This window comes from Epargyreus clarus, unplaced genomic scaffold, assembly GCF_041222505.1.
Source record: "Epargyreus clarus isolate Ecla_fem2 unplaced genomic scaffold, WU_Ecla_fem_2.2 ptg000018l, whole genome shotgun sequence".
NCBI classification, from domain to species: Eukaryota; Metazoa; Arthropoda; class Insecta; order Lepidoptera; family Hesperiidae; genus Epargyreus; species Epargyreus clarus.
The window spans coordinates 1636098-1656377 of NW_027332226.1; the positions used below are offsets into that span (position 1 = coordinate 1636098).

General features: G+C 34.5%; 2 protein-coding genes across 3 annotated transcripts in view; one reads left to right on the top strand and one right to left on the bottom strand.

The window, feature by feature from the left end:
• GABA-B-R3 (gamma-aminobutyric acid type B receptor subunit 3) overlaps positions 1-20280 on the bottom strand; it is a 156157-nt gene that overhangs the window by 69853 nt on the left and 66024 nt on the right. The gene's annotated exons all lie outside the window — the stretch shown is intronic.
• Positions 5452-20280, top strand: part of LOC140749484 (putative fatty acyl-CoA reductase CG5065) — a 126373-nt gene continuing 111544 nt past the window's right edge. For both annotated transcript variants that reach the window (XM_073082548.1, XM_073082549.1), the window contains exon 1: positions 5452-5508. The gene's annotated coding sequence lies outside the window, so the exon portion shown is untranslated. The remainder of the gene's footprint in view (positions 5509-20280) is intronic.

The following is a 20280-nucleotide window of genomic DNA, read 5'->3' on the forward strand; positions in this document are numbered from 1 at the left end:
ACAAGTTAAAAGACACTCAAGGCAAAGTTACTAGCAATCTGGTGGAGATCCTTAAAATTACAGAAAGGTTTTATACAGAGCTTTACTCTAGCAAACGACCAAAGAAAGTCTTAACTTCCAGTGAAGACAAAAGGGCTAAATTAAAAAGACACCTTACTGAAGATCTCCCGGAGATAAGCCTCTACGAAATTAAAATCGCCCTAAAAGGAATGGCAAATGATAAGTCACCAGGGGCTGATGGGATAACAACTGAAGTACTAAAAGCTGGCGGCACACCTGTTTTGAAAGCGCTACAACACATCTTCAACGAAGCCCTCGAGACCGGCGAAATACCTGATGCATGGAGCAATGCTATTGTCAAGATATTGCATAAAAAGGGAGACAAATACAATCTTGCGAATTACAGACCAATAGCTTTATTGTCTCACATATACAAGCTATTTGCAAAAATTGTGTGCAATAGGTTGACTCAAAAACTGGACGCCAACCAACCAGTGGAGCAAGCAGGGTTTAGAAGCGGCTTTTCCACAATAGACCATCTACACACCACGAAACAGGTGATCGAGAAGTGCACCGAATACAACAAACCACTCTGTTTGGCGTTCGTTGATTACGAGAAGGCATTTGATACTGTCGAACATTGGGCTATCACGGATGCACTTCAACGATGTCAAATAGACGGAAGGTATGTGGATCTCATCAGGAAGATATACCATAAGGCAACACTTCAGGTGCAAATGCATATACCCACTGACCCAATACAAGTGCAGAGAGGAGTAAGACAGGGTGATAGTCTGTCTCCAAAGCTGTTCACAAATGTTCTTGAGGACCTCATGAAGACCCTAGATTGGGAGTCCCGAGGCATCAACATCAATGGATCCAGATTGTCACACCTGCGCTTTGCTGATGACATAGTTATATTTGCAGAAACCACCGAAGATCTGAGTGGAATGCTTAATGAACTAAAAGAGGCCTCGCTACAGGTTGGTTTAAGAATAAACGAAACCAAAACAAAGTTCATGGCAAATTTTGGTTCAGAATCTAACTTGAGCATGGGTAACCAAAGGGTGGAAAGGGTAAAAGAGTACACATATCTGGGACACATTCTTTCTATTGGCAAATCTCATCAGACTCGGGAGGCGGACATCCAATCAAGCGGAGAATCCAGCTAGGGTGGGCAGCTTTTGGTAAGCTTGCGGACATTTTTAAGTCCAAAGAAATGCCGCAATGCCTTAAGACCCGGCTTTACAACCAATGTGTTTTGCCCACCATGACTTATTGAAACATGGACCCTAACGAAAGAGATAGTGGAAAAGATGCGAATTTCTCAAAGAGCCATGGAACGTGCAATGCTTGGAATCTCCCTCAAAGACAGAATACCCAATGTCACCATACGAAAGAAGACAAAGGTGGTAGACATAGGGGATAGCATTGCTACACTAAAGTGGAGATGGGCAGGGCACCTAAGCCGTCTACCGGTGGAAAGATGGACTCTCAAGGTCACAGAATGGAGACCACGGACGGGCCACAGAAACGTCGGCAGACAACCAGCCAGATGGACCGATGACATCATACGAGTGGTGGGAAGAGGCTGGATGAGGACAGCGCGAGATCGGGACTTGTGAAAGTCGAGTGAGAAGGCCTACATCCAGCAGTGGGTGACAAAGGGCTGAAGAAGAAGGTTCTATTCAGGCACAACCCCAGTTCTATACATAGTGTTCACTTAAATACTGTAAATTCGAATCACTTCGTCTGTCAGATTTCATCCCATAATTGCTTCCAGACTTACATCCAGAGGATCTATTCTGGCAGATACCACGAGACTGCCACGTGACTGCCACGTGAAGTGCTTTGGTAACCTTAGTCATATTACAAACTGTACAGTCTGATAAGACTGATTTAGACCCAAACTATTCAAGTTCCTAAACTATTAAAACTAAATAATTTCTCGAATTACGCATCCTGTGGCGGACAGGGATAAAACTTTGCACAACTGTAACAGGAAAAGTTAAATAAGAGAAGGGATAATACAAGATTATGTCGCTTCCCACGGGACGGCGGCTATCGCAGTATCGGGATCCAATTTAATCGATAAGGGCGGATTCACATACATTAGGGACATAAAAGGGTATATTCTGCTAATAACGCTTTATAAACTCTTTGTAACAAAATAGGATTTTTTGTGTCATGCTGCTGCTATTAACTCAAGTACACAAATATTCAGACACAGAACAGTACATGTAGTCAAGGTAAACTGCATAGTAAGTACTACCGCCCATGGACATCTGTAATCAACCCCAAATACGATTAGATATTCCTACCTGAGGTCGGAAACAGATGCGCCGTCCCTCTGAGGACTAAGCTGGAATGTCTCGGATAAGTATGTCTTACCACACCCTTTAAACCAGAACACAGCAGCGTTTAACAAAGCTGTTATTAGGCAGAAGTGTGGCGGTGGTTGCGCCGAAATAAAGGGGGTCCCTCTGTGGGTTCTACCACCTTCAAAACAACAACTTAATAAGTAACTTATGTATGTACTAGTACATGTGACTTTGCAATGTTTGTTTTACCGATAAATGTAATAATTATTCTAAATTTGATAGTTGAAAGGAGTGGGAGTTTGAAATTTAGATTCAAATAATTTATCAACCACTTTATTCCGATACCGTTTGAAAGTTTAAAACATTTCAAAATCGACCTTTAAACGTTATTAGTTGAGTATAAACTAAACGCAAAACAATAATTTATACTTCGAGTTGTAATAGTTGTAAATCAGAGTAACTGGCCCAACTCGGTGTTCGACCGTTGTTTCTGAAGGTAAACTTGTATTAATAGTAGCAGCGGAAAGTTAAACGGAAATCGGCCCAGTTAGCAGAAATATTGCGAACTTTGAACTGTTTTGGTTAGGGGCGTTTTGTGTTCGCGCGAATGTGTTTACGATTTTTAGGGTTCCGTACCCAAAAGGTAAAAATGGAACCCTATTACTAAGACTCCGCTGTCAGTCCGTCTGTCACAGGTCACAGGGCTCTATCTCTTGAACCGTAATAGATAGTCACTTGATATTTTTACAGAATATTCATAAAATTCGCTGCTAGAACAACAAATACTCAAAATAAAAAAAAAATTGAAAATAAATGTGGGTCACCAAACAAGAAACCGCTATTTCCGACGTTTCTCGCTTATCTATTGAACCGTAATAGGTAGACAGTTCTAAATTTCACAATGTATATACTTCAGTGGCTGCTATAATAACTAATGCTAGAAATTAAAAAAATATGAAAATGTTGGTGGTACAGAACCTTTCGCGTGCGAGTTCGACTCGCATTTGGCTAATTGTTACTGCTTGTTAAATAGAGTGTGAAAATTGTCGTCCATAAAATTGTAGTATACCTACATAGTCGCATAAGACGAATAATGCTATATCTGCAAAACAATTTTTAAGATTCCATACCCAAATGGTAAAAACAGACCATAGTATTAAGCCTCCGATACCAGTGAGTTACAATATTCTATCTCTTGAACGCTTGAAATTTTTACAAAGTATATATAACTGTGGCTGCTATTACAAAAAATAAAACTTGAAAATCGGGATCTTCATACGTGAAACCGCTATTTTTCGGTGTTTTTTTCTTTATCTATTGAACCTAAATAGGTAGAGAGTTCAAATTTTCGTAATACATTTACTTCTATAATAATTAAAACAAAAAATAAATGAAAATTTGATGGTACGGAACCCTCCATGTAGGAGTCAATTCGCACTGGGCCAATTATGTAGTAGAGTAGTTAAAATAACATTTGGCTTACTGTGTTAATTTAACAGTTCAGTGCTAATATGAATACTAAGTAATGTTAGAAATGACAATTAATACTCGTATTAAAACATTGTTCCAGAAGAAAATAGGTCTCGCATATAACTGACTTGATAATACATTATATAAAGTAAGAGATACTGACATTTTTTTTTAAATATCAAGCACGTAGACGTCTGTAAACAACCCCAGATAGGATTACATATTCCTAGCTGAGGTCGGCCACAGCTGGGCCGCTACCTAATGACTAAGCTGGAACCCCTCGAAAAAGTATGTCTCCCTTACCACACCCATCAAACCAGAACACAGCAGCGCTTAACACTGCTGTTATTAGGCAGAAATAAGAGAATGCAGCCTAAATCAGATCATTTATTATTGTTAAGTAATTATTGTCACATAACGCATTGTATTCGGTTACAGATTAGCCAGTCTATAGGCCGCATTGATAACTTAAGCAATCTTGCTTAGTTGTTTGTGGTTTCAACTTAACTAAGATTACTTCGGGGCAAATTAACCATTTTCAAAATTTGGACCTGTTTTCGAAATATTGCCTACTCTCGACCAGTTCCGGTTCTCTGTCGACATTTTGTTGACGAAGGTAACATTTTGTTAACTAAGTTGTACTAATAATAGTTAACCCATGTTACCTTCCGCACTCAAAAGTTAAATTGACGGAAATCGAACTGTAGACATTTCTATACCGAAGTTTACAGGTATACAAACTATTGAAATATAGGATGAAATTAACAATTATTACCTTTTATTTTTGAGTAGCAAATGAGTTGAAAGTAATGGTGAGTGATCACTGTTGCATGATGATGAAGACCCGCATGGTAGAGTAGTCATCATACCAGTCAGAGAGGGGTTGCGGTTCGATCCCCGCACACCGAGATACATATGTTTTTTTTTTTTAATTTTATAATATAAGATTAGCAGACGAGCATGCAGTCCACCTGATGGTAAGTGGTTACTGCCGCCCATGGACAGATACGATTAGATATTCCTACCTGAGGTCGGCCACAGATGCGTCCCTACCCCTGAGGACTAAGCTGGAACGCCTCGGAAAGGTATGTCTCAATTACCACACCCTTCAAAATGGAACACAGCAGCGCCTGACACTGCTGTTATAAGGTAGAAATAGGCGTGGCGGTGGTGCCGCCGGAGTCGAACCACAAAGGGTTCTACCACCTTCATGTAATGGAGATAAGAGATCTATTCTGGATCTGGTAGTTTTTGTATTCATCTTTGTGTGTCCCTCCCTGGTATTATTGATACAGGAAAATATCCTTGTGTGTGGTAATGAGTGTAGAAAGTGGTATTTGTCTGTAATAAAACCTTGACGAAGTGTTTAATTAGCCCACTCCTTAAACAATGATATTTACTAACTCGAACTTTATAACTTTTATGAGGTGAAATATAGTGTAAACATCTCTCACCACGCAAATAAATGTTTATTAATAGTGTTCAGTATTTCGGGCTGGCCGAAATACAAATATAAAAAAAATAATAAATTCTAAATTTGAAATGTTGATGTTTCGTTCATTACACTCAAAATACAGACAGTCTAAACTCGGAATTCGTCACGGGACGAGCTATAAATATAATGTTTAATGGAGGGCCACGGGAGGACTGAGGACGAGTGTGTGTGTTGCTTCACGGCTGACCGGTCGCCAAGGGAAGCAGACGGCATCACTGCACGGTATTTATACAGTTAATTCAGCTGCATTATTATCACTAGTGCACAAGAGTACGAAATTGTAAAAAAATATAATTATAAAAGGCATGCATTAGATTGACAGCGTCACTTAACGATTAAACGTCGTAAAGTCAACTTACCCTGACGATGCTCCGTTTTGGAACGAAATACGTGGTGGTGGTGGTATGTATGGTGGTGTAAATTTTTATGGCGTCTGCTCGCATCCTTTATAGGAGGGAGGGTGGTACATACTGCATTGTTTAAAATATAAGTAGCGGATTGTCGCGAAGTAGTTTTAATCCTAACTTAAAAGCATGGATTTCCGCAAAGTAACGCCTGATACAACTAACTAAAAAAATATATTTAGGAAAAAACCAGCGACCTAAAATCATACAAAAAGGTAAATTCATAACCATTTATTTATAAACATATAAACGCACAATGCATTGGTGAAGCGAAAAAACATGAAATACAAATAGTTGGAATCATTTATTCTGCTCCACTACAAAGGATTCCTTTGTATCTTAAACAATGCGTTTTTAATTGAGCACGCTCTTTGATATGGTTTTTATATGTTTAATCATCGAATATTGTTCTATGCTGTGATTTTGTTTAAATGATCTCTGTTTTAAAGGTAGAATCTTTCGTGATTCGGTGGCACCATCATCGTTACTTGCCTAATAATAGCAGTGTTAAGAGGCATATAAGTATAATGTAAATACCTTAAAATATAAGTAAATACCTTAGTATTTACTTATATATTTACTAGCTGACCCGGTAAACGTTGTGTTCCCATGTAAATAAAAAAATGTTAAGGGTAAACCCTTATCACTAAGGGGTATGAAAAATAGATAGTAGCCGATTCTCAGACCTACTGAATATGCATATAAAATTTGGTGAAAATCGGTAAAGCGGTTTCGGAGGAGTACGGTAACTAATATTGTGACACGAGAATTTTGTATATAAGATTGTATCACCTACAACATAAGTTATGTCGCAAAAGGGCAAACTTAATACCTGATATCATTCTCTGCTAGTCAACCCTGTGTGAATGCAGAAAATTGCGGCAGCTGTTTAAATAGTAAAATAATAGATTGTATAATTATCTCTTCTATTTCATGAAAAAAAAAACAAATTTAAAGAAATCGTCGATCCGAGGAGGTGAAGTCAGCTTTAAAAAGGATTAAAAGTACCCTTTCTATTGTGGTTTAGTAATCCTGATTAAAACTTTGAGTTGAAGGATAACTTTTCTTTTTGAGAAACTAAAAATAAACTTAACAAAGGACTTCAGAATAACGAATGAGAATTTGTATTTTTTCTGTATAAAAGGGTATTGGCTTATGGTGACACTATTTTTTTTCAAATGAACTACTGAACCATATTTAAACATATTATTATATATAGGAGTAGCAGGTGAGCATGCGGTCCACCTGATGATAAATGGCTCTGCTGCCCATGGTCATCTGTAATCAACCGCAGATAGGATTACTATACCACTTCAGGTCTGCCACAGATGTGCCGCTACCCCTGAGGACTAAGTTGGAACGCCTCGGATAAGTATGTCTCCGTTACCACAGCCTTTCAAACCAGGAATCAATAACGCTTAACACTGCTGTTGTTAGGCAGAAATAAGTCTGTTGGTGGTGCCGCCGGAGTCGAACCACAGAGGGTTCTCCCACCTACTAATTTTTTCATAATAATTACTACTTATCCTTTAGATAAGATGTCGTTGTGGTAAGTGTGAATAGACTAGGTGTCTTTGCTTGTAGACTATTTCCTTATACTTTCATAACTTTTTAACCATAAATATAAGTTAAACGCCAGCACTGAGTAGAATTAGTTTTACAACTTCAGCTAACTCGTCGTGTAGCAAACTCTTGTTTCTTGTCAACACGTCTAAGTTTTCATTGCAATCCTTTTCTTGGGAACTTTTTTCTTCTTTTTATTTAGCGAGTGTGCTTCAAAGAGATGTTTGATGCAAATAAGCTTGAAAAGACTTGTTCGAAGTTTGAAATAACGTTACAATTTTTACCCTTCGCATAGGGTAATGTTTTTCGAGCGCATGTTTGTATGTATGTAGGTCTCATACTTTGGCAAGCGCGAAAGGCAATCTTTTTCGAGCGTTTGTTTCTGTGTTTGTAGGTCACAACCTTTGGCATGACATACAGCCCAAAGGGCTTTACAGATTTCAACATAATATGAGGTGTTATTCATCTAAATTGTTGAAGGGACATACTACATTACTCTCCTTTTCAATGAATTATTTTTAAGCAATCTGGCTTTTTGTGTTGTATTTTTGTGGTTGTGTTACCTTCGAATAGACCAGGTGTCTTTGCTTGTAGACTATTTCCTTATACTTTCATAACTTTTTAACCATAAATATAAGTTAAATGCCAGCACTGAGTAGAATTAGTTTTACAACTTCAGCTAGCTCGTCGTGTAGCAAGTTCTAGTTTCTTGTCAACACGTCTAAGTTTTCATTGCAATCCTTATCTTGGGAACTATTTTCTTCTTTTTATTTAGCGAGTGTGCTTCAAAGGAATGTCTAAAGCAATTGAGTTTGAAAGCTTGTTCAGAAGTTTAAAGTGACGTCATAGTTTCGATGTATCATTTATTGGAGCGTTATGAATGGTAGCAAGCGAGTATGCAGTGCACTTCACGGTAAGTGGTCACTCCCGCCAATGCCGATGATCATTTGAAACTAACTTCACGTAGAAGAGGAGTTTTATTTGTAGCCTTGTGTCAATTGTGTGTGTGTGTGTGTGTATTTAATCACAGATGCATTGCTACTCCTCAGGACTGAGATGAGTTCAAATGTGAGCATCCAAACTATTTCACTGAAATACAACAAATGCTGTAAAATAAGTGGCTGTAGAACTTCCCTGGTTGACCTGTACTGGTTCTATCCGCATTTTTATTATCTTATTTGGTGTTAAATAAAATATTGATGTAAGAGAACATTACATATTATCTAATATCCATCGACGATTCTCATAATGATAATTATTTATTTGAAAAATAAAATTAATAAAAAAATATTACTATTAATAAGAAAAGTAGGAGTCTTTATAAATAATTAATTTCCCACCAAAACAATTGAGACAACAAGTGAAGCAAGATACACTTACAAAGATATTTCAAAGTATAATTATATTTTGTGAGCCCTCTAATATATTTAAATCAGGAAGAATTAATTCAGCGAGTTCATTTGAAAGCGGGACATCATGAGGTCCGTAATTGAACTGTGGGTCGTCGGCCGCCATTTTAATAACTAATTAGCATGGTGATAGCTTTAGACCCTATGTGATTATAAAGGAGAAAATGGCGAAAACGGTTCTCTTAACGCGTGTAGTTTAACCGTTTTGAAACGCGAACATGAATGTTTGTCTTTTAATATTACAAGTTGAATATATTTGATCCCTACTAATCCTCATCCTTACTTCCTTACTAATATTATAAATCCGAAAGTAACTCTGTCTGTCTGTCTGTTTGGTTGTCTCTTCTTCACGCCACCACTGTGCCGATTGTAATGAAATTTTGTACATAGATAGTCTGAGACCAGAGAAAGGACATAGGATAGTTTATATCCCGCAAATCCCACGGGAAGTAGGGATGGCGTTCGAAGATCGATTAATCGGAGAATCTATTTGGACCAAAACGATCGATTATTTTAATCGATATTAGTAAGAATTGGATCGGAAACTATGCATTTGATCAAGTGATGATGTTTAACAAAGTTGTTGTCCATGAGCCCACGAAGGTTTCAGAGTTGGTACGACCAATTTTTGCCAGATGGCGCCACTGCCATTCCAATGAAGGTACGAATTTTCAGTTTTATGTATAGTTAGTATGTCATATTATTTTCTTTTTAACGCGGGCGAAGCCGCGGGCAAAAACTAGTATATGAATAATTATGACATTTTTCATCTATAACCAAGTATGGTAAAGTCTGCTTAAGTAAATTGTATTTTTTTAAATTTTATATGAGTAGCTGATGATCATGCAGTCCACCTGATGGTAAGTGGCTACTGCCGCCCATAGACATATATCATCAACCCCAGATAGGATTAGATATTCCTACCTGAGATCGACCACAGATTCACCTCTACCCCTGAGGACTAAGCTGGAACGCCTCGGTAAAGTTTGTCTGACTTATCACACCCTTTAAACCAGAACACAGCAGCTCTTGACTTTGTTGTTACATGCAAAAATAGTGGCGGTGGTACCGTTGGAGTCGAACCACAAAGGGCTCTACCAGCTTACCACATTACCACAAATTTAAGCAGCGTTGGGCTCCGTCGGAAGTTGGATGGGTGTCTGCGAATGGATGAATTTTATACGAGACGAGCTTTTGCCCGCGGCTTCGCTCGTGTTACGAAATAATATTTTCATCCCCTATTTTATCTCCTTGGGGTAGAATAGATCAAAACCCTTTCTTAGCGGATGCCTACGTCATAACATCTACCTGCATGCCAAATTTCAGCCCGATCCGTCCAGTGGTTTGGGCTGTGCGTTGATAGATCACTACGTCAGGCAGTCACCTTTGAGTTATATATATTTACATTATTTATAATAAAGAAGTAATCATAACGCATGCCGTTCAGTCAGCTTATTCGTTATGTTGCCCACGTGAAATCAATATCATATACACATTGTGTTATATAAAAAGTGGTATATTTAAAGTTGCACAAAAATACAATTAACTTCCATTTCAATTTAAATTTTAAATTAAAGCTCTTAATCTTAAATTAAAATACCTTCATTAAACCTCTCATAGATTTAAATAAGTATTTTAGGGATGTGATAAAATAATCGATGTTTACATTAGTAATAATCGATTTTTTTACCAATCGATTATTTGATCTATTATTATAAACGGGCGGTCTTTAACACCTAGAATTTAAAATTTTGTGACATCATTTTTTCCAAGTCATATTTCAGGACATATTGACGACATTTTTTAGGCCAATTTTGTATTCAGATTTATAAAATACATTATTTGTACAATAATCGATTTATTTTAAAGAAAGAAAAATCGATTTTTTAATCGAAGCTTTTCACTCGTGCTCACATGCCTAGTAAGTATTTTAATGACTTCAATGAGTCGGTCATTAAGCGTTAAGATAAGTCACGATTTCCCTAATTAATCTGGCGGTCGTGCGACCTGCTATCTAATCATTGTGGAAAATGTTTCAGACCTTTACTTTGTGGTTATATTTTTTGTTAAACCCAAGGTCCAAATAAAGTTGTATAAAGATCTATTTGAATTAGTAAAGTTGGTAATAGAATCAGTTATTTTGTGTAAATCCATGTTATAAAGTTAGGGTAAAATTATATTGTGATAGTCCGCTATCCAAATGTACTGTAGTAATATATATTTTCTTTTTATAATATAAGAGTAGCAGACGAGCATGCAGTCGACCTGATGGTAAGTGGCTCCTGCCGCCCATGGACATCTGTAATGAACCTCAGATAGGATTAGATAATCCTACCTGAGGTCGGCCACAAATGCGCCGCTACCCCTGAGGACTAAGCTGGAACGCCTCGGAAAAGTCTATCTCCCTTACCCTTCAAACCCTTCAAACCGGAACACAGCAGCGCCTAACACGGCTGTTATTAGGTAGAAATAGGTGTGGCGGTGGTGCCGCCGGAGTCGAACCACAAAGGGTTCTACCACCTTTAATATATTTTATCACGAATCTCCCAGAAATATAGTTTAAGCTGAGGTTTAATAAAAGGTTGGCAAATGTGTTACTAGCTCTGACGACGTTGAAACACCAAGGATAGGTACTCGTATGTTTTTCTTACCGCACCTTTCAAATCAGAATCCTCATAAATCCAGCTTGAATATAAAAAAGTTCATTCACTTCATTCCAAAAAATAGATTAAGGAAATTTCTTACGACAAAATACACGCATGAATTTCTTTGTACAGTTTTATATAAAATGTATGAAGAGCATAAAATCCCGATGTTGACAGTATTATTAACACGTCACGTTCGCGAGCTGGTAATATTTGCAGGTGTAATTGTGAATATAATTCAGGTGTCGGGAGCATACCTCATCCCGCCGGACGCCTCTGGAGTGCGGTTCCGACAAATACTCGCGTGTAATGGACACGCACGCGATCGCTGGGACGGACTTGAATACGCTTAAGTAGATATATGCTCGTTGTTAATAATCGATCTGTCCAATGGTTTGCTTACCAAGGGTTAAATCAAATCAAATCAAATCAAATCAAATCATTTATTTTGCTTAATATAGGTATACAGTTGTTATATCCTCAAAATTGTCCTCTATATTACACCTCTTAGAGGTATGCAAAATTTTAATTAATGCATAATTGTCTTCTTATTATTCAAATAAATTTTAAACAGTCAATTTAAAATCTGACTATTTCAAAGCAGAGTGTAAAATGCCGATCTTTTTATGCAAAACATTACACAGATTGATTATTAATAACTGGCATAAGTAGACAGCTTTATAGCAACACTTTTATTGAAATAGCGCCATCTATTAGGAAAACGAAATTAATTCGCAGGTATTTATGTACAGAATTTTTTGAAGTTTCTGCTATTAAAGTGGTGTTTATTATCTACGTATGACATGGTTGACACATTTAGCTGAAATATATAAACGTTCATGCAAAATAAGATATACCAAAGAAAATCCATACTTTAACTCAAGTTACTACAAATGACACGTTCTACTTGGTAGTTCTACATACATTTTTAATATAAAGCCTATTCATAAAATTCCGATTTTGACAGTATTTTTAACACGTCATGTTCGCGAGCTGGTAATATTTGCAGGAGTAATTGTGAACATAATTCAGGTGTCGGGAGCAGTACCTCATCCCGCCGGACGCCTCTGGAGTGCGGTTCCGACAAATACTCGCGTGTAATGGACACGCACGCGATCGCTGGGACGGACTTGAACACGCTTAAGTAGATAGTAATAATCGATCTATCTAGTGTTTTGGCTGCCAAACGATCCTTGGTATACGAAATTGGAGATATTGATTAATAAAGGCATATGTGATGATGTTTTATAACGATACTTTTAAAATAAAAGGATGAAAATTATTATACGAGTAAAAATATCATAAGTTTAATATTATATTAATAATTTTAAAGATTTACTAAACTTGCTTTGTTTATTAATTTGTTTTTTTTTATAAGTGCCACGTACGCATTTCAATAAATTTTTAACATAGTCCTCTATTATTAACAATAAATAATTTTATACGTAAAATCAGTTATGGTTTATTATAAACATTTACTGATTTTTCAAATAAAAGGTGCAATATAGACATCTATGCAAAGTAAATAAATTATTAAAACTAACACACATTCATATAATCAAAACAGGAGTTTATAACAAATTCCAATTTCTCAACACGAGTTCGTATCGTGAAGGATCAGCAAACTTTTGGCAAAGATTTGGTAATAAAATTATTGTTTGCCATCATGCTCGCAGTGAACGAGTGAGAGCTCGGGAGTTTGAACGGCGTAATTATGGCAATTGTTTTGTTAATGTGTGTCTAATTTGCTTTTGGAAAGTGTAGAAAAGTTTGGAGTTGACATCAATCTTCATTTTCGTAATTACCGATTTGGATTAGAATTATTAATATTAAAAGAAACTTTGTTGATATATATTTTGGAATATTTCACGCACTTGGCATATGATGCGGTTATATATTATATAATTTTATAAATATACCGATTACCGATTATTTTGCCACCATCTTTGAGATTGTACCATACTCGGTCCCCTTAGTAATTAGTTTCTGATTGACAAATTAATGGACTGACGTTATAATTCCAATGTACGAAATGAATTATGATATAGATAATTGGAAAAGGATAAATGATAAAGTCTGGTTTACATGGCTAAGAATTTCAAAAACCATTTTTTTACATGTAAAAGTGTTGTATAAGCTACTTTTTGAGAAATATATTTCGTGTTCTATTTACAGTCCAATACACATGGAAGTTATAAAACACCAATGAGAAAGAAGTATGGATAAACTAATATTCCAATTAAGAAATTAAAAAGAAAATCAATAATTGGAATCTGTTGAAATCTTATTTTATATGGAAGCGCTATAATTATTTGGACAATTATTTCTGCTAACTATAGCGAGCTTTTAAAAGTACGGAAATTACGAAATTGGCAATATTATTAAGGCTTTTCAAGTCCGGCCCTGTGATCTCGTTACATTGTAATTCCGAGCTCTCATATGTCTGCCGTAGGGCTGTCACGTACGACTCTCCCTTCGTTTATTATTTACCCTCTCCCAAATAATCTGTGAGAATGCTCTGTGGTTGTGTCAACAGCTAAGTAATACGTTTTCTTACTTATGTAATAAAACTCAATGTGATAGAAATAATTTTATTTAATCATATGTTCCTTTTGTTTCATTGAATGACATTTTATCAAATAAAAACTAAAAAACATATAAAATAAAATAAATTTACTCAATCATCGTATAACAGCTATAACGTAATTTATATGTTTATGACTAATAAATAAAAAAATGTTATAAAATAAATTATTATATTCATTCTTTCTTATTTCTTCTTTCGATTAAATCTTGGAGATTCTACTACTTCTTTACATTTCTGATCTTATTTTGAGTACTTTATTGTTTTTTATGTATCGAAGGTATGAAAGTCTAGCAGTTGGTTGCTCTATAAACGAATTTAAAAGTGTCAACCCTATTCGTTTAGTACGTGCGTCACTTATCAAACATTTCGCACCTGCAAATATAGGGACATAAGTTTTTCTTCATTTCCAGCTTTTTATGGGATAAGTAGCTAAGATATAAGCGCTGTTATATAGAAGCATAGTTTATTGTTATACTTTTAGTTCTGCTCTTTATTCTTCACTAGATTTCTGATTCCTCAGGGGTAGCGGCGCGTTTGTGGCCCACCTCAGGAATATCTAATCCTATCTGGGGTTGATTACAGATGTCCATGGGCAGTAAACACTTACCATCAGGTGGACTACATGCTCGTCTGCTACCCCTGAATGATAAAAAAAAAACTATCGCTTAAACCACTCTCACTGCGTGGAGTACAAATGATTTAACGACGACCATATAGAACAGTTCCCTCTCTTTCCCTGATCCGTACAATATCGTAAGAGGCAATAAAGATATAAAATCCAGGAGCCGGACAGCAGCCTGCCTCCTAATAACATGAACAGTTTAGTGCAGTGGCTATATCAAAACTCTAGGTCGAAATTTAGTGGTGATATTATAAGGTTGTTGAAGGAATGGAAGCAATGATACATATTATCAAAAGCAAGATAAATTAACAATACCATAAAGGTACCATAAAGGTGTTAATTTATCTTGCTTAGGATCTAGGACCCTAATTCTACGCTGGGACGCATGAAGGAAACTGGTATAACTTCAAGTCTTGTAATTCGCACTTGGCTAGCGTGGCGGACTGTCTCAAATATTTTTGAACGTGAGACGAGAACCGTACCCAGAAATGAAATAGTCAATTATAATGATCAAGTTGTTATAAAATGTAAAGAGGTACCTAATGAGACATTGATGGATAACGTTTATGAAGTCATAATGATGAAAGATAATATAATTAGAAATTAAACGAACTTACCTAAGTGAAGTTCCATTTCAATTGTACGAACTGCATAGTCTCGAAATGATAATGTTGACATGTAGTACACCGCCAGTCGCCAGCCTTGTGTCACGTATATTCAGAGCTAAAAACCTCGAATTCAAATAATTTAAAACAATATCCAACCTACTTACAGCGCCCCCTACCGGTAAATGTCATTAAGTTTAGAGATCCTGGGGTCAAGATGTAAGTTCATTACCTCGATTATTTTACAACATAGATGATATTATGGGTAATACTTATCGTATATAAGTATGGGTGGGTGGGTTATAATATCATTTCGAGACTATGCAGTTCGTACAATTGAAATGGAACTTCACTTAGGTAAGTTCGTTTAATTTCTAATTGTACTTCACTGCATAGTCTCTTCAATGATAATGTTGACATGTAGATGTTTAGAGATTTGTAAAATAACGAGCATATTAAACAAAATACGAAAACATTTAAATCGTACTATTTTTAAAATTCCTAATTTAATATATCTATTTAAATATTAATTACAGTTATCAAGTATACGTTTGATGTAACGTCTCTACTACAAAATTGAACTTAGATCTGATCCATTCAGCTATCCTTCTAAGAGGGTCTTAACTGACACTCATATGTTTAGACGTCAGCGTAGCAGCGTGGTAATGCGTGCTCTCTAATGGTATGTATTGTAAAAAATGATATATCAATGCCATCATCTTCCGTGGTTGATAAAATCTAGAAACTGTCGTCTGGAAGGTCACTGTATTATAAGATTACAGAAAAGAAATAAACTTATTCTTGCAACTCTCAAGTGTTACTAGGCCTATCTAGGTAATTTTATTAAGGATGTGCTGGACAAATACTATGATTACTATGAAATAATGGTAATACTAGATTGTTTGAACACTGGTTATAGTAAGGTTTAAATTCATGTGGCAATTTAATATACAATATCTTCCGAAAAGCAATTTGGTTAATATACAATAATGTTATTATTATGTTTATGTATACTTTTTAGAAGTCTCGACTCAGATGTAGGCGAATCGGTAGTAATAATGGCATTCACGGGCTTACACCAAGTGAACGTCATAATATATACGATATCTATTGTTTTTATATATTACTTATATATATATATATATATATATATATATATATATATATATATATATATATATATATATATATATTACTTATATATTATCATTGTTTTTTTTTTTTTTTACTATATGAGTAATTACAATAACCAAAAAAAGTAAATAGTATTTTTTCTTCATCTCCACTAAATAATATATAATATTTTACACTTAACTCGCTAAAATATTTATACATCAGATGTAACTATCCCAAGTAATAGCATACTTGGGATATGGAGGATAGAAAACCTAAATATGCATTTTAAGAACAAAAATAATTCTAGATATATATATATATCAAAATGAAAAGAATATTGTAACCAGTCTACAGATAGATCTAGTTATTTACACTGTTTAGGCCAAAATATTATAAGCACCAGCATCACGTTTTCATTATTGCGTCTAACATTGCTTGTAGAGCAACAAAATCTTGAGATTCGTGTATAGAAACGAAACGCTCCTCGAGGAAGCGAGTAACATACAGGGTAAAGCGTTGACGAAAAACAATTGGATTTAGATCTTTTTTTTTTTTTTTTTTTAAATTCATATGAGACCCAAAATGCAACCCTTCCAAAATGAAAGGTTTATTTATTTATTATTATTATTATTTTTTTTAATACTATTTTTTAGGACTGTCTGGACCAGTCTGGTACTACCACAAACTCCCCAACCGTTCAGAGATAATCTTTAACAACAATTATTTTATTAGAAATAAAATGAATATTTCCATTTAAATAGTATAACCTTAGTCATGACATGTAAGTCATACTTCTTGTAGGTTTCCTAGTAAATAAATCTATTTAAAAACCTTCAAAGTGTTAATTTGCAATGTATAATCTTGATTTAGTGATAGCAAATTCATTCTGAAATTATTAAATGAATTAGGGAAATAAAAACATTTTTTGGGTATTCAATAAATCCAATATGTGCCTTGATATTACGGTTAAATGTGGGTATTAAACACCATGCTGTATCTATATGAAATAACTGTGGAGTTGCCTACAGGTATTAGGGTTTCACCGTGTTGAAGATGATTATTGAAAAAATATCTTTAAGCACAAGTAACGCTGCATTTAACTTTAAATAGTTGATCGGATTTGTTATTTAAATCAAATAACAAAAATACCGAGAATAATGACCATATGTTACATAACTGATTGTGTCCCGATAATAAAAATAATATGACAACTACCACCTGTAATTATATCTATGTGTAAGAGGGATAGTATTTTGATAAACATTATTAAAATTGTTATATATATATACATATCTTTGCATTTATTATAATTTTTATTTTTTAATATTATTATTATATATATTTTTTATTTTTTTTTCTTTTTATTTCACCCTTGTGTTGATTTTTAATCTTTTATCTAATGGTAAAGCAATTTGATTTTTTATTTATTTATTGCTTGTATAATACAACCTTAACAGTTGTATTATTTCCAATTATCAAACTATCTTTTAAATAACCAATAAATCCTAAAGAATGATATAGCTTATTATGTCTATGATCCTAAATTACTAAGTGTCGTTATTGTTACTTGTCCATTATTATGACATTTCAAATAGGAACTATGTTATATAAATATATAACTGACACAATGTCCCTAGATCTTAATCAGTTATGTATGGTCTTGTATCTTTTAAAAGGTTAGTAAAAACATAAATATAGTGTTCTGCTCAAACCAAAGGAAAGAACTTGAAATGCATAGAATTTCCATTTAACCATAGACATGTAAACACTGTTTAAGGTAATCATGAATTAGTATCCAAATATGCTTTCTTGAAAACAATAGCAAGTAGTGAGTGGAATGCCAGGCTTTATTTAAAGCTCAAGATTAAGACCAAGATATTCAATATAAACCAATATCACCATCATCAGGTGTTGGTAAAGTAAAAATATTGTAAAAAATTGGTTAAGAGTAAACAATATGTTACCACTGATGTGAGAAGTCTTTCTACACACATACCGAGTATATTTTGAAAAAATCTTCATTCCTTGAGAATAATGAGTTTAAGTGTTTATACAAATAGACTCTTAAAGCTAACCACTTGCAAAGCTTGGGTCAATAGTTATTTGTTACAACTGGTCTTTAAAATTATAATTATAATCGACCACATTATTAACCACTCACCTAAAAATCTGTTGTGATTGAAGATTTATTCCAAAGGAAACTTCGATCAAGCCTTTCTGTGACACAGGTATTTGTGCATGAGGCTTGTTGTAAGTCAGATAATGACCCTATTTGGTATGAGTATCTCAAACTTTTGGATGAAGTTTATCATAGGATGAAGTGTAAATATCTTCGTTATATTTGTTATTATAAAATATTGTACTATATATATATTAATTGAACAATCATTGTTTCTTAAACCATTTTTCCCATCATTTGTTCCAGTACTTGTACTATGAAATTTCTTCTTATTATTTATTATACATAATAAATGACCAGCACCAGTAATAAGATAATTGATAGCAAATTATCTTTATAAAGGCAAATAATTTAAAATTATTAAGAAACAATCATATCAAATGCTCGAGAGCAGTAAGCATTCGCCTGATGTGGCATGGCTTTTGACTCTTTACAGCTACAATAGTAACTGCGACTTGTGCAACTTTTAAAGTCTAATCATGTGTTATCCGTCCCACAGTTTCCTAGAGGCTAGTGTTCGTCCTTTAAACTATTTTTTCCTTTAGTCTATCTATCACCATCTAGATAGATAGATAGTTCCTTTAGTAAATTACTCTTTAATATGCTGATCTACCTAGATACCAAATTCTTATGAATGGTTAAACCAAATTTAGGTTCTTCTAGAGTATTACAAAAGGATATAAATTGTCATCTCTATATCCTGTATCATGTACATTATTAATCTGAATGATTCTTCAATAAAATGTTCATTCATTAAAAACATTACATCCACTCGATGGTAATAGTTGTGTCTATCTACTGATTATTAGTATTTTGTTATATAGGTTATTTACCCAATGTAAAGGACATAATACCCTATTAGAATGGGTGAATATCCGTTGTATCCGTCTACTTAATAGTAGTATCTTGTTATAGTTGTAATATAGGTAAATATCCAATATGTAAGGGTCCCTTATTTGAACGGATGAATATCCATTAGGTATATTCTACTCAATAGTAGATTATTTTATGTGAGTAAATACTCAATATAAACAGGTTAGTATCCACGAACGGGGCTAAATAGCACCCTATTTCTTGTAATGTAGGTAAATATCCAATATGTAAGGGTCATAACCTTATTTGAACGGGTGAATACCCATTAGGTATATCCTACTCAATAGTAGATTCTTTTATGTGAGTAAATACTCAGTATAAACGGGTTAGTACCCATGCACGGGGCTAAATAGCACCCTATTTCTATGTTCATAGCTTTATATAAGCGAGATTTATATAAGGATTTAAATAAGCGAGATCACCTAAATAGGTGACAAGCTTAGTTAATGAACATAAGACGTCAAATTCCTTGCTACAGAACAATATGGTAATCTAAAAATCCTTTGCTTGGAAAAATATATATGTAAAAATTTACCTTGTCATTCCTCTTTAATATATAAGATTATCATCTTATCTTTAATAAATGAAAATAATACATTTTCAATTTGCGACGGCATTCTTAATGGCCGCCTAGTACAAATCTTCAGAATAATTTCGTCCAAATTCTTTATTTTCCATTGTAACTTTTCTGCACAATATATCACACCTACGTCTTTTATAAATTATTAATTGAAATATTTGTTATAAATTAACAATTTTTACTATAAATTACTTATTTTATTTCTTATTTTGAAAAATCATAAATGTACACAGGCTGCACGAAAAACGATAATGACATTTACCGGTAGGGGGCGCTGTAAGTAGGTTGGATATTGTTTTAAATTATTTGAATTCGAGGTTTTTAGCTCTGAATATACGTGACACAAGGCTGGCGACTGGCGGTGTACTACATGTCAACATTATCATTGAAGAGACTATGCAGTGAAGTACA